General features: G+C 42.1%; 2 pseudogenes; one reads left to right on the forward strand and one right to left on the reverse strand.

The window, feature by feature from the left end:
* Positions 1-1,917: 1,917 nt before the first annotated feature.
* LOC140983871 (uncharacterized) lies at positions 1,918-3,469 on the reverse strand (annotated as a pseudogene).
* A 6-nt stretch (positions 3,470-3,475) lies between these two features.
* Positions 3,476-4,110, forward strand: LOC140983872 (uncharacterized; annotated as a pseudogene).
* The last annotated feature ends 8,872 nt before the right edge of the window (positions 4,111-12,982 follow it).

The following is a 12,982-nucleotide window of genomic DNA, read 5'->3' on the forward strand; positions in this document are numbered from 1 at the left end:
TCAATACGTGTTTGGATTTCTGATGAGACCTTGGCTCCTTCGCTTGAGCTACAGCTCCCGTGTTGTCACAAAACACCGGGACAGGAGAAACTCCATTAGGAATGACGCCCAACTCTTGGACGAAATTCTTTATCCAAACAGCCTCATTTGCTGCATCTGATGCAGCAATGTATTCGTCCTCTGTGCTGGAATCCGCAGTATTGTCTTGCTTGGAACTCTTCCAAGAGACAACAGCACCATTGAGCATGAATACAAACCCAGAGGTTGACTTCGAGTCATCGATATCGCTTTGGAAGCTAGAGTCGGTATAACCTTCCAATTTCAGTTCTCCACCCCATAGACCAAGAACAACTTATTGGTCCTTCTCAAATACTTGAGGATGTCTTTCACAGCTTTCTAGTGTGGAAGACCAGGGTTCGATTGATATCTACGCACTACACTTAGTGCGAAAGCCACGTCAGGGCGTGTAGATATCATCTCATACATGATGCTACCAATCGCAGATGTATAAGGAATGCTTGTCATCGGCGCTATCTCTGCATCAGTCTTGGGAGACATCCTTTTATAAATATATTTATAATAGAAAGATATTATTTATATACGTATAGGCCAGCTTGACAAGAAGTCCTTCCTCTTGATCTGAGATGCGAAGAAAAAGATCTCTTTTTTATGACTTCTACTTAGAAATCCCGGCCCAGAATGAAAGAAAGGGTTTATGAGCCCTAGCCCTGTAAGCCCTGGCCCTGTAAGCCCACACCTGTGTAGAGTAGATGAATGAAAGAAAGGGTTTATGAGCCCTAGCCCTGTAAGCCCACACCTGTGTAGAGTAGATCGTTCAACACCTGCGGCACAAACCTATTTTTGACCTATTGGTCCTAGTATCATAGGCGATCGAACGGCCGCCCCCTAATTACTAGACCGACCTGCTATAATAATTCCATAAACACCTAGCGAAGATATGGCACACAAATAAAGTAGCCCTATGTTCGGATCTGTCAATACCATACCATAATCAAAAGGTACAACGGATCGAGCGACCAGACTTAAATGTAGCCACTGGAGCCATTCTAAAAAGGGAGAAATTAGCACTACTTTGTGAAATAGGTTCTTTTAGAATCAATTTCAAACCATCTGCTAGAGGTTGTAATAATCCAAACGATCCCACTACATCAGGACCCTTTCGACATTGCACAAAAGCCATTACTTTACGTTCAGCTAGCACTAAAAAGGCTACTCCTAGTAGAAGTGGTAGAATTATTCCAAGTATTTCAGCTGGAACAGCTATGTACATTTTAGATTTTCTATTCACTCATGATCTGGCCTAGTCGACCCAATCATGATATTGAAGGATGGGACCTTTTCTCAAAAAACTCCGGATCCCGATAAGAGTTGAAAATGGTGCAACATCGAATCTTGTTACTTCGAATGGAATCTTATCCCGCCTCACTTGCATTCTTTACTGCATAAAGGCATAAGCGAAGCCAAGCCGGATAGGCTTTTTATATTGAAATCCCCAAAACTGGCTATCTTATAGCAGACAACTAACGCAAGCCTACTCAACTTATTTCATAATCATAAGTAAAGGCCTGTTCGTATCGCAACTAATAGAAAAAAACAACTACTAGACTAGACTAGTAGTTGAGTGCTCCTTGTTGTTCGGATCTTGACCGGATCCAAGCTTACCAACCTCTATGATGTTGGGGAATTCTGCAAGGGTCTTACCGCCTTTTTGATTGACTATATTTGAGTCTATGGTGTACTTTGGGATTATATTCCGCGCCGAGCATTTGTGCTTGTGGGCCGGGGTGAATATTGCAGACCAGCGGATCTAGTGGTCGACAATTGTTCGGACGTGGTAAAGGTTGTCACGGCACCTGTAGTAGGACAGAGGACTTATCGCGATGCACGCGGACCAATTTACGATGTTCCAAGAGTCTCTGCTAGTTGAACCGCGTCCAATAGACTCCCTGTTCCGCTCATCCCCTTCGTCAGCTGTTTGATCGGGATACTATTACGTAGGTTCCTAAACTTCGAATGGATGGCCGAGCGTAGGTGGCAAGCAGTTATATGGATACGATGTTTACCCGTAGACGCTTCTCCAGCTCTCGCAAGAATTGTATGGGAGTTGTCCTCGGAGGGACTTCCCGAATGACCGTACCGAGGAATTCTACCGTACACCGTGCAGCTATTGTTGTTGATCCTGCAGAGTCTACCAAAAGGTTCAGGCCGGATTGTAGGAAGTGGTTGATACGTTTTTGTATTTCTATGAGAAGCTCTACGGCACCCATGATTCCATGTAGTAAGTCGACGGCATTTCGTGCGTAACAAATCCTTATGTTGTAATGGGTTTTTAAGGGGGCCAGCTTACGGGTCAGGCCTCTCTCTGACCTGATAACTAGTATCGCCTCCACGCCCAGTTCTATCAACAGGCCCTTTCTTTTGCAAGACTTAAAAAAGTCTCTCATGGCCCAATTATTATTACAGCGTTCTGTACCATAGAATTCGGCCTTCGGGGTCAACACGGCGGCTTCTATGAGGAAGGCGGCGCAAAGGAGGCTCGAGGGTTTGTTAAGTAAGGCAGCAAGGGCCGACGAAGGGGGGAAAATGAAAGGCGTTTTCTGGTCCCCCCTGAGCCGGGGGGTGCTTGTGGGGGGGGGGGTGTGACACGACGAAACAAGGGAATGAAAGGCCGCTTTGCGTGGGATGCTCTTTACCCTCCCCACAATGATGGCTCTGTTGTCTTGGGAGCGTTGAAGCTTGCTTCTTCTCCAGAGTTTTATTGGTCATCAATACGATCTGTCCTTAATAGAACCGATCTAATTCTCTGAACAATCGGAATTTCGTACTTCTGTCGGATCCTCCCTATCTCCTGATCGAGCTTGTGTAGGTAGATGTTTCCTGGTAGGGCTGATAATAATACACTGTGTGGGACGGAGTAAGGACCCTTCTCACTTCCTACGAGTCGTCCATCGGAAAAGACTTTTTGAATGGAGTAAAAGAACTTGGGATCGTCGATCTCTTCCTTAAAGATTGAGATGAGTCGATGTCGGTCGATGGTGTGAAAATACTTCCTGATGTCGATTCCAAAAACCAGCGAGAGGTTCCCAACTCTTCTTTGATCCGTCTTAGGACCGAGTGGCAACCTCGACCCGAGCTGAAGTGGGATGTGTCTGGAAACTCGGGATCATAAATGGATTCGAGTACCTTTCTGATCGCCTCTTTCAAGATCCTTTCTATAGGTAGAACTCCTGTGAGCGGTCTGAACTTCGATCCGTATTTCTTTCTTCATATTGTAAAGGGGAGCAAAGCCCTCTTTTTCTCCCTCTATTGAGAGATCAAGGGCCCTCCTGCCGTCGTTTCAGTGACTCATAGGGTTTCTCTCGGCTCAGTCTTTTTGGTTCTTGAGAATGGTCGCCAGCCACCTCCCAAGACCGAAATGATTATCCCTACCCGATGGGTCTACATCCATCCATGAATGTCGTCGGGTACTGTTAACTTCCCTGCCATTCTTGTAACTGTCACCTGTAATCCGCGCAGGTGTGTCCGCACCCCCTTGAGTGGACGAGAAAGAAAGGATTTCTCGGAGCAACCAGACCCAGGAGTAAAATTTCCCGTATGAGCATTCGGTACATTGTATCGGTCCGTGGAAGAGTGAAAGGGTCACCACTACTGAGGATCTCCCCCTAATCTTAGATAGGTCGTCTGAGGGTTCGCCACGATTCATTGCTGTGCTTACACACTAGGCTACCCTTTTCCGAAAGCTCCGCGAGACCACCTACCACTAGTCTTTGGCCGGAGGGGTTTATTGCACAAAAACGCCGGGACGCAGGCTCCCGAAAAGGGAAGTCCAACGAATGTCAGATGCAAAGCCCCGCACCTCATTAAGATCATATTGGCATACTCTCCCAAAAAAAAAAGAGCAGACCCCATTGAAGACGAGAGTGATGTACAACAAGGCCATTTCTGTCCACCGCCCTTCTCACGGAGCCGTACGTGGACGTTACTGCTCATACAGCTCCCAGCCAGCAAGCAGTTAGCCTTCCTCTACAAGGAATGGAAGTGTGGATGAATCGACATCAAGAATTCTTTTTGTTTTTTTTACTTTTGTAAAACAAAGGGCAATGAAGGAAACGAATTTGTCACTCGATCAAAAGGATATAAGACATAACAAAATCTTAGCTTCGCTGACTTTCTGAGGTGTAACCTTCGCCACGACATTAGTGGCTTAGCTCTTCGCGCTTCCCACAGGATAGAGAGAGTAAGGGGGAGGGGGCGGAAGATTGGCCCGCTCTGAAAAGCTGAGTTTTTCGGTTAGCTCCCCCTATGTGGTCGGCCTACTTACCAGTCTGCCTCCTTTCTCTTGATGGATTATATCAATACCCGAGCTCCAGCTTTGCTTGCGTTCTTCACCGGCAAGCGCCGGATGTATCACTCATCCCGCTCCTAAGGTAAGGATTCTTTTGTGTGTTATAATCTTTACCGGAATGAATCACATCTGTTGGTTGAGAACTGCTCTGGAATTCATTGATAATTACTTTGCCAGGTTCTAGGGGGGCTACTCTTCTTTTTTTTTCGATCGAGCTGCTCTCCCTCATTCCACTCGCCCAGCCCTCTTCACGAACTTGTACAATCGATGCCACAAAGATAGGCAACTCTATTATCAAAGAAATAAGGAAACGGGCGACAATTTGGCACCAGATATCCGGAGGTGTGGAAAGAGCAGTTGTGAGAAGCGGAAAACCATCAAAAAACGACGATTGTTCATGGAAGTTTCTACAAAAAGACCCCTTGGTTCTAGCAAACGGATCACAATTACAGGTACCTGGGAGCATACCGATGGAATGAACGAAATACGAACTGTTAACATAATATGGTCATAGATCTTAGGTTGTAACTTGATCATGAGCGAATTTGTTGATGTTTCACCCATGAAGTATGGAAAGTGCCAAACATTGGGAACTACCCGGGAAGAGTTAGGAACAGGAACAAGGAGAAGCGAGAACCACTTAAATGGAGGAATCGATTGTATTTCCTCCTTTGTTCCCTATAGCAACTGGGGATCAAAAAGCACAAAATTTGATGACTTATGAAGGGAAAAACGAAGTAAGAGCATGCTATTGAAAACGTTGTAATATATGTCGAGAAGGCCTCCGTTGATTGTATACGAACAAAATACGAGTCAAAAGGCAGGGTAAGAAAGGGTTTAGCTAATGGAGATATTAACTCTTCCGGGAACCAGTAACGCGTAAACCATGTCAAACCAAGACGAATCAATATCCGAACGGAACGGATTCGAACTTCTCCTAGAAGATTTTCCGGTGCGAAATGAAATTCATAGGATATATATGAGAAATTCAAAGGAAAAATAGAACTACGACCGGCCATCATATTAGTAAATAAACGTATTCCTGAGCTTAATGTGCGAAAAAAGCCTCTTTTAACAGGACCAGGACAGCAGCCTCTTGGCTTGGTAGATAGGGAACTTTCTCTTCTTAGCGCTGGATCCACTTTTTTTTCTTCCCGGAATACTAAGACAATCGCCCTTCCTTGCTTGAAAAAGTAAAAGGCGGAAGAGGGACTTTGTCCAATATTCTAGGCACCTAACAGCCGGCAGGTGATGAAATAAGAGTAGATTCCGGGCATCTGGCATTTGTCCTGAGAACAGCTCCTTCTCCGCTCACAGTCAAACAGGCAAAGTGCTAACCATGCTAACATGTTCATGTACAGTTCCTTCTTTCAAAATGGGCATAGTAGGATCAATCAGGTTAATCCCTGTATTCATTGTTCTCAGTTCAATTGCTGGTACATGTATGTGGGCTTTCTGCTTCTGCTTCTCTTGTCAATCTTCCAATGTCTTGCCATTTTCTCTTATATAGATAGGCTAATGCGCCTTGTCCTCTTCTATTCCTCCTCATCCTTTAAAGGCAGTTGCTTGCCTTGTAGATGTGTCAAACAGGGGATTCGAGAACATAAGTCCACAGCACAGCGTTTACGCCAACTCCCAGTTCTTTCTCTTCTTTCTTTATAAGAGAGAGTGGCTTTCATGTCCTTCAATGCCTTAAGTCCTTGCTCGAGCTCGAGTTAAAGGCCATGCGGGTTTAAAAAGCGCAAACGCTGGGAATCAATATCCTCGTTGATGCATCCCCGGCAATGAAGTCGATTTACCAGATGCCAAAGATGACCTAGCAGCGCCCACAGGTGCCTGGGCCGGTCCACGGCTGATTTAGAGCTTCTCGCGAAGAAAAGACTGATGAGCTTTCGTTCAGTTATGCGATTTAGCAACAACAATATTTTGTTCAAATTGAGGGACGTATGGTCCCTCTTAGCTATTACTAAATGAGGCGACCAAAGAGGTGAAAATGCATTACTTGAAGTAGATTCTGCCCGAAAACGGGAAGATTTAACCTTGCTTAGATTCACATCTTTTTTTTTATCATAATGCCCGGAACAGACATCTAGTTTTGGGACGGAGACACGCGTCCTTAACACGTCCATTTCGGTGAGACTATTTCACTCCTACTTCCTTCCGATCCACTAGTGGAATGGTTCCCGGAAACACTAGCAATCAAGTACGGAATTGAGAAAGGATAGTCATCGGTTATACCTTTTTGAAAGAAAAAGAAGGGATTTACAGGAAGAACCATGTTCTCTCATTGAATCATCAGGTTTGAGACTTCTCTTTAATCAAAGACCCCTTGGCTTTTGGGTTGACGTGTGCCCTCTCATCCTAAGTATGATGCCACTACATCCACTATAAAAAGGCTAATCGTCGGATTTGCTCTTGCTTTTTTGATTCTTTCAATACATTGTATTTTGCTAAACACACTCGATTTGGACAATCGAATTCCATTCGTGGTTATGAATAGAACGACCGCACTCCACGAATAAATAGTTCGGATGAAATAGCTTAAAAAAGCTAAAGAGAAACTGCTTCTTTTACTTACCACACATTCTTTCTACAAGAAAGTCCCACTCATGGTTATGAGCGGAATCTTAGGTGGATACATCCCAATAACTAAAAAAAATAGGATAAGCGGAGACCGTTAAAGGACGACTGGAAAAGGGGCTTCACCCAAAAACCTTCTTCGAAGCCCTTGGCAGTTCTTTCAAATGAGTTAGGGACCAAGGTCTATAGACTGGCGCCTTCTATTTGCAATAGCCGTCCATACTATATGGGCTCTACGAAATAAGGCGGAACATGAGCCCAGTTGGACCAGGCCGTCCAAGCCAACTTTGGAAATCACGAGAAGGGCGAACGAAGCCCATAGCGCCAATCAGAAGCAAATATCTAACCACAGCAAAGAAAAAGTCCTGGTCCATTGGACTCCCCAACATGATGATTGGGTAAAGATCCATCTTTATGGATCTGTTAGTGGCAATCCTAGTCCAGCTGGAGCCGGTTTTTAATGAATTGAATTAACATAAGGAAATCCAATATCAATAATAGACTCAGCTTCACCTTCTAAAAAAAAGAAATGACTATTTCAAGCAATAGCTAAGTGGAAATATATCCTTTTTATAATCCAGTTACATTGCTCCAGCACGGGTTCCCTAGCAGGGGGTAAGCAAGTCTATCTGGGTGTTCCTACCGGGGAAGAGCTTGAAGAGGGGTCATTTCCTAGTCTTATCTATTTGTTCATGTTGAGAAAGAACTGGTTCTGAAATGACTACGGTGATAAGAGAAACTGAATACCGCTATGCTCTGGAGCCCGTTACCACTACCCCAAAGGTACACTAGAGAAATGTTGCACTAACGGCACAGAGAGGTTGTTTCAAGACAAGACTTGGAGTTATGGTTAACTTGCTTGGTGGGCGTTGGACGTGTTAGAGTAGGTGCCCGTCGAGCCAAGTGTTGGCCGAGGGTTCATGTTTAAACTCTATGTATGAACAGTCTTTATTTTAATAATATTTGAAATTATTATTTTGGCACTTCTTTATCTGTATACCCATGCTAGTTGCATAGATAAAGCCCTTGAATATACAAATAGTAGAAAGAATATAAGATGCTCATACGATGAGCATCATGAAACTCATATTTGTAATACTGTATATTCTAAACGGTTCCTAGTCGATTCAGCCGCCACTAAGAAGGATATAGGCCGCTCGAGTTCGAGACTAGTATCTGCAATGTGAGTACCATGTTTCATTGGTAGGGGACATTGTGATGTCCGAGCATGCAGATAGGTGCTCCTTGTAGATTGCATTGAACAACCCTCCATAAAGGATTTTCCAAGTGGTTCTCACTTATCAAGTGGAAAAGTCCTAGTTTATGGTTGTACACCATTAGTCCTTATGACTCGGGACAACATTGAGACTCTATGTGCTAGAATTACACTTTGACTTGTTTACCGACTCTCAAGTGGTCATCAGGTGGCAAGGTTGGGTGTTCTGTCAAAACATATAGGAGTCGATGCATTGTAGTCGGGGATTCACCGCTTACCTTCGGGTATGGATATCCTATGTGTTCTTATATATGTGTAGTTTGAAATCTCTTATCAGAGTATGGTGGTAATTAAGAAAGGGGTTTCTTAGATTACACCATCGATGCAACTACGACTTGACACATAGTATCGATTCATTGACAACTCTCAATAAACCAATGGTTGTCGAATCGGTCGAGATATATGAGTTGAAGGGACCGTACTGTACGCTAACCATAATTGAATGGTTCTTGCAGGCACTATCATTTGATACCTAGGGAATCATGTAAGCGATACTGCTAGGCATTTAACATGATTGGTTGGGTACTATCACACTTGAGTTCTGACATTCTTGTTATCAAGGAGTTGATAATTAAGAATGGAGCAATTGGGGCATGCTCGTATAAGGACATGTTTAGTCCGAATCACATGGAGATGTGAACCCACGGCTAGTTGTATCAGTGAACCATTGAGGGCCACACAAGTGCTATGAGAGAAATGTAATTTTTAATTTATGAATGTGTTCCTAAATTAAAAGTAGGCCAAGTGAATAATGTATTTGAAAATTGTGATTTTCATAGACATTATTATGGACTAAATTAAATTAATTCAAGTGTTGAATTAATCAAACACTAGTGGGCCAAGTAGAGTCCAAATAATTAAATTAATTCAAGTGTTGAATTAATTAAATAACATTGGGCCTTGTAGAGCCCAATTGGAAATAATTATTTAACTAGTGGGCTTGAGTAAAATCAAGTAAAGTCTAATTGAGCTCAAATATGTTTGAGACAATTAAATTAAAAGTCCATGGGCCCTTTGTAAATGTTACAAGCCCACTAGGTTTTGCATGCTTGGGAGATGAAGAGGTGTGGAATACTTTTGATTAAAATATTGCAAGGCATGCAAAAAGTAGTCTCAACTTTTTCAAGCCCCAAGACAACACTTCACTCTCCCATTCCACTACCTTGGCCGAAATTTCTCACACACATTCCCTCAAAATTTTTCTCTCTTTTTGTTCTTCAATTGTTGGAGAAACAAATCTCTTCTCAAAGAAAAATCCTTACATTTTCTAGTGCAAGTGTAAGGAGGTTCTAGCTTGCAAGTGGTGGGCTTGATTTTGAACAAGGAGTGTTCAAAGGGAGGCTTGAAGATTGTCTACCATGCAAGAGCTAAAGTGTTTACACTTTAGTTTGAGCCATCATCAACCTCAAGAGGTTGATAGGTAAAATTTCTTAACACCCTATGTATGACAAAGGTGTTTAGTATATGTTACACACTATGTATGACAAAGGTGTTTAGTATATGTTACACACTAGTACAATGGTGTTCAATTATTCTCAAAAATTTCGGTTTTTCATGTTTAGAAAACAATTTTGTGCTTCCGTTGCGATTTCGAACACCTAAAATCGATCCCTTTCTAGTGGTATCATGAGCTATGGGTACTAGTTTGTGTAGCATATACATATTATTATGTTGAGGTCGATTTCTAACCGCATGAGATGAAATTTTTGCAAAAAAATCAAGGCATTTTGGGGACAAGATTCGGGCAGCTCGGGCTGCCCGAACGTCCCCCTTAAAATAAAAAAAAATTTTTGGTTGGCCGGAATCCGGTGACGGAGCTCCGGCGACGGCGATGACGACTAGGGTTTTCAAAAGGTGTTTTGAAATATCAAAGTGTCATGGGCCTTGAGTTGTTGGGCCATTGGATGGCTAACATATTTGTGAATTTTAAATGGGCCAAAATGTTTTTGGTGAAAAATAAGTTTTTGGGCCTTTAAATTTAAAATTACAAAAGTTGCAAACATTTTCTCATAAAATAAATAATTGAAGTTGGACTTTAATTATTTATAGTAAATTGTGATTTACAAGAAATTCGGTTATAAATAAAGTAATTAGAAAGTAGACAAAGGTGTTTGTATACTTTGTTAATTTAGTTTATAATCGTGGCGGTTAGTGATTGGATCAAGATATATAATATTGGATCAATTAATTATTGTGATAATTAATTGATGGTGTATGATATGTGATATTATGCATGAAGGATGATCAAAAGCCCAAGCCCAATTTGCTAGGTGTATGCTAGGATATTTTGTGTTGAATGATTGTAATAATTATCAAATTTATAAAGTGGGCTTGGTTTATGGCCCGTTCCCACCCCATGAGATGTATCCCTATTTGCCATGGATATTTATTTGTAAATATTAGTATAGTGGATGATCAAGATTGGAAGATGGTGGCCATGATGATTATGAAGATCGAAGACATGTAAATATTGGAAGCTAATGTAATAGTTGCATTTGCATCCCGTGCATTTCCCTAGGATTGGACCTAGGCCCGTGTTTAGCTCACACGGGCCATTAGTGTTGGGGCGATTGATCATCCTTATTTTGTTTACTGTTTATAATATATGCATGATATGTTATAAATAATGAGTATGTGCGTTATTATTATGATAATAACAAAGTTGCATGAATCCGGCAAACATACGATCAAACATGGCGAGCTTTTAAATAAAATTAATGATGAGACCTTTCAAAATTAAAAACCCTCATTTTGAATAAGATTCAAAATTAATATCAAGCCCGAAAAGGGGAATTATAAATTTGTTTATAATTTCCATGTCTTCCATCGACAATGGGTGCATGATGAACGCTACCCGTGCTCGGGGCTCGGCTCATATTATTGGGGGGGCCCTGGGTACCGAAAAGCTGTGACATCCATTGACATGGTGATATGAACTACGTGGAACTCCCATGATTTCGGCTCATATTATTGAGGGAACTCATGGCGACCGTCCATTAAGGTTCAACATCGATGGGTAAGGCTTGACGCGTAAAGATGAATGACGTCATATTATTAGGTCCTAATCAAACGTGAGACAAAAGTTTACGTAGAGCGTTGCATGGTGATGCAATTGGAAACTACCATTTAGGAATTGTGATTGGCTGATATTATTCGGTATCATAATTCGCTAATTGGACCTTGCGTACCTACAAAGGAAAGGAGTTTCCCGTTTTCACTAGAGAGTAGTGAAAGATGTCAAAATAGTGGGAGCAAATATTTATGAAGTAAAAGTCCATACTTCATATCTTACTAAATATTTTAAAATAGTCATCAACATTTATCTGTTCTTAATTTCAGTACAATTTGACAATGTCTTCGATTCGCAATCCGCTATCTGCAATACTCGACAAACACATATTAACTGGACCTAATTACCTCACTTGGCTAAGAAACCTGAAAATCGTCTTGAATTCTGAAAGGATAGCATATACACTTACTGAGTCACCCCCTGTTGAGGCTCCGACTAGCTGTTCTCCTGAGGAATTGCAGACTTACAAGGAATGGTGTGACCATGACTTGAAAGCTAAGTGTTATATGCAGGCTTCTATGAAATGATGAGCTGCAGAGGCGTTTTGAGGATGCAATGAGTGCTGCTGACATTCATTTGCATCTCAAGAAGCTCTTTGGAGAGCAAACACGACATCTTAGGCATGCTACCGTCAAGGAGCTAATCACTTTACGCATGCGAGATGGGGCCTCGGTTCGTAAGCATGGCCTAAAGGTGATTGTGCACGTGGACAAGCTCGTTGGTATGGATTTGATGTTGCCTTCGGAGTTGACCACTGACGTGTTACTCTTGTCACTACCTAGCTCGTTTGATCCTTTTGTCGTGAATTTCAATATGAACAAGATGGAGCCGACCCTTAAGGAGTTGGTGAACATGCTTGTGACCTTTGAGTTCACCATCAAGAAAGAGAAGCTGGTTCTTTATGTGGGTTCTTCATCTGGTACGAAGATTGATCCACATGGGAAGGGAAAGAAGCGTTCTTTCCAACGTCCCAAGAAGAACGTGATGTGAATCCACATACGAATAAAAGCAAACACGATTAAATATGAATCGCGCCCTCAATTTAATATCGAACAAGGAATTCGTGTTGTCCCGATCTTTTGAATCAAGTGTGTGTGTTGTGATTTTCACCTCTAAACTATGAGAAGTTTAGCAACAAATAATCACGAGATAAACAATCGAAAATTATGACGAACCTTCAAAGAACAAGTCTAAGACAATCCGCACAAGCACGATCGACAAACGCCACAAAGTTAAAAACTTTGATAAGTTTGATTTTTGTTTACAAAGCTAAAGCTTTGAAAAAGTTGAGAGAAAACTCAAAAACTTTTATAAAATATCAATGATAATCTGAAAAGTGTTTTATTTTTCGTCCATATATTGACTACAAATCAAAAGATATGATAAATCTAGTTACCTAACTAATTAAAACTCTAAAATAGGAAAAGATAATGTTTCTCGGAACAAGACGCGCTCGAGCGCGAGATTCAACCTCTCGGGCGCGGAGTCTTCTGGACAGGTCGCGCTCGGGCGGTAATATTTTACCGCTCGGGCGCCGCTGCTTCTGTAGTTCACGTCCTGGACAGTATGTTTGGCGCTCGGGCGGTAAGATTTGGCCGCTCGGGCGCCGTTGTATCTGGACTCCTCTTGATTTAGCACTTGAATAACATTCCTTTGGCTCCCAAACTTATTTCCATGCATCTCGAACCCT

Source organism: Primulina huaijiensis, chromosome 9 (assembly GCF_012295235.1).
Source record: "Primulina huaijiensis isolate GDHJ02 chromosome 9, ASM1229523v2, whole genome shotgun sequence".
Taxonomy (NCBI): domain Eukaryota; kingdom Viridiplantae; phylum Streptophyta; class Magnoliopsida; order Lamiales; family Gesneriaceae; genus Primulina; species Primulina huaijiensis.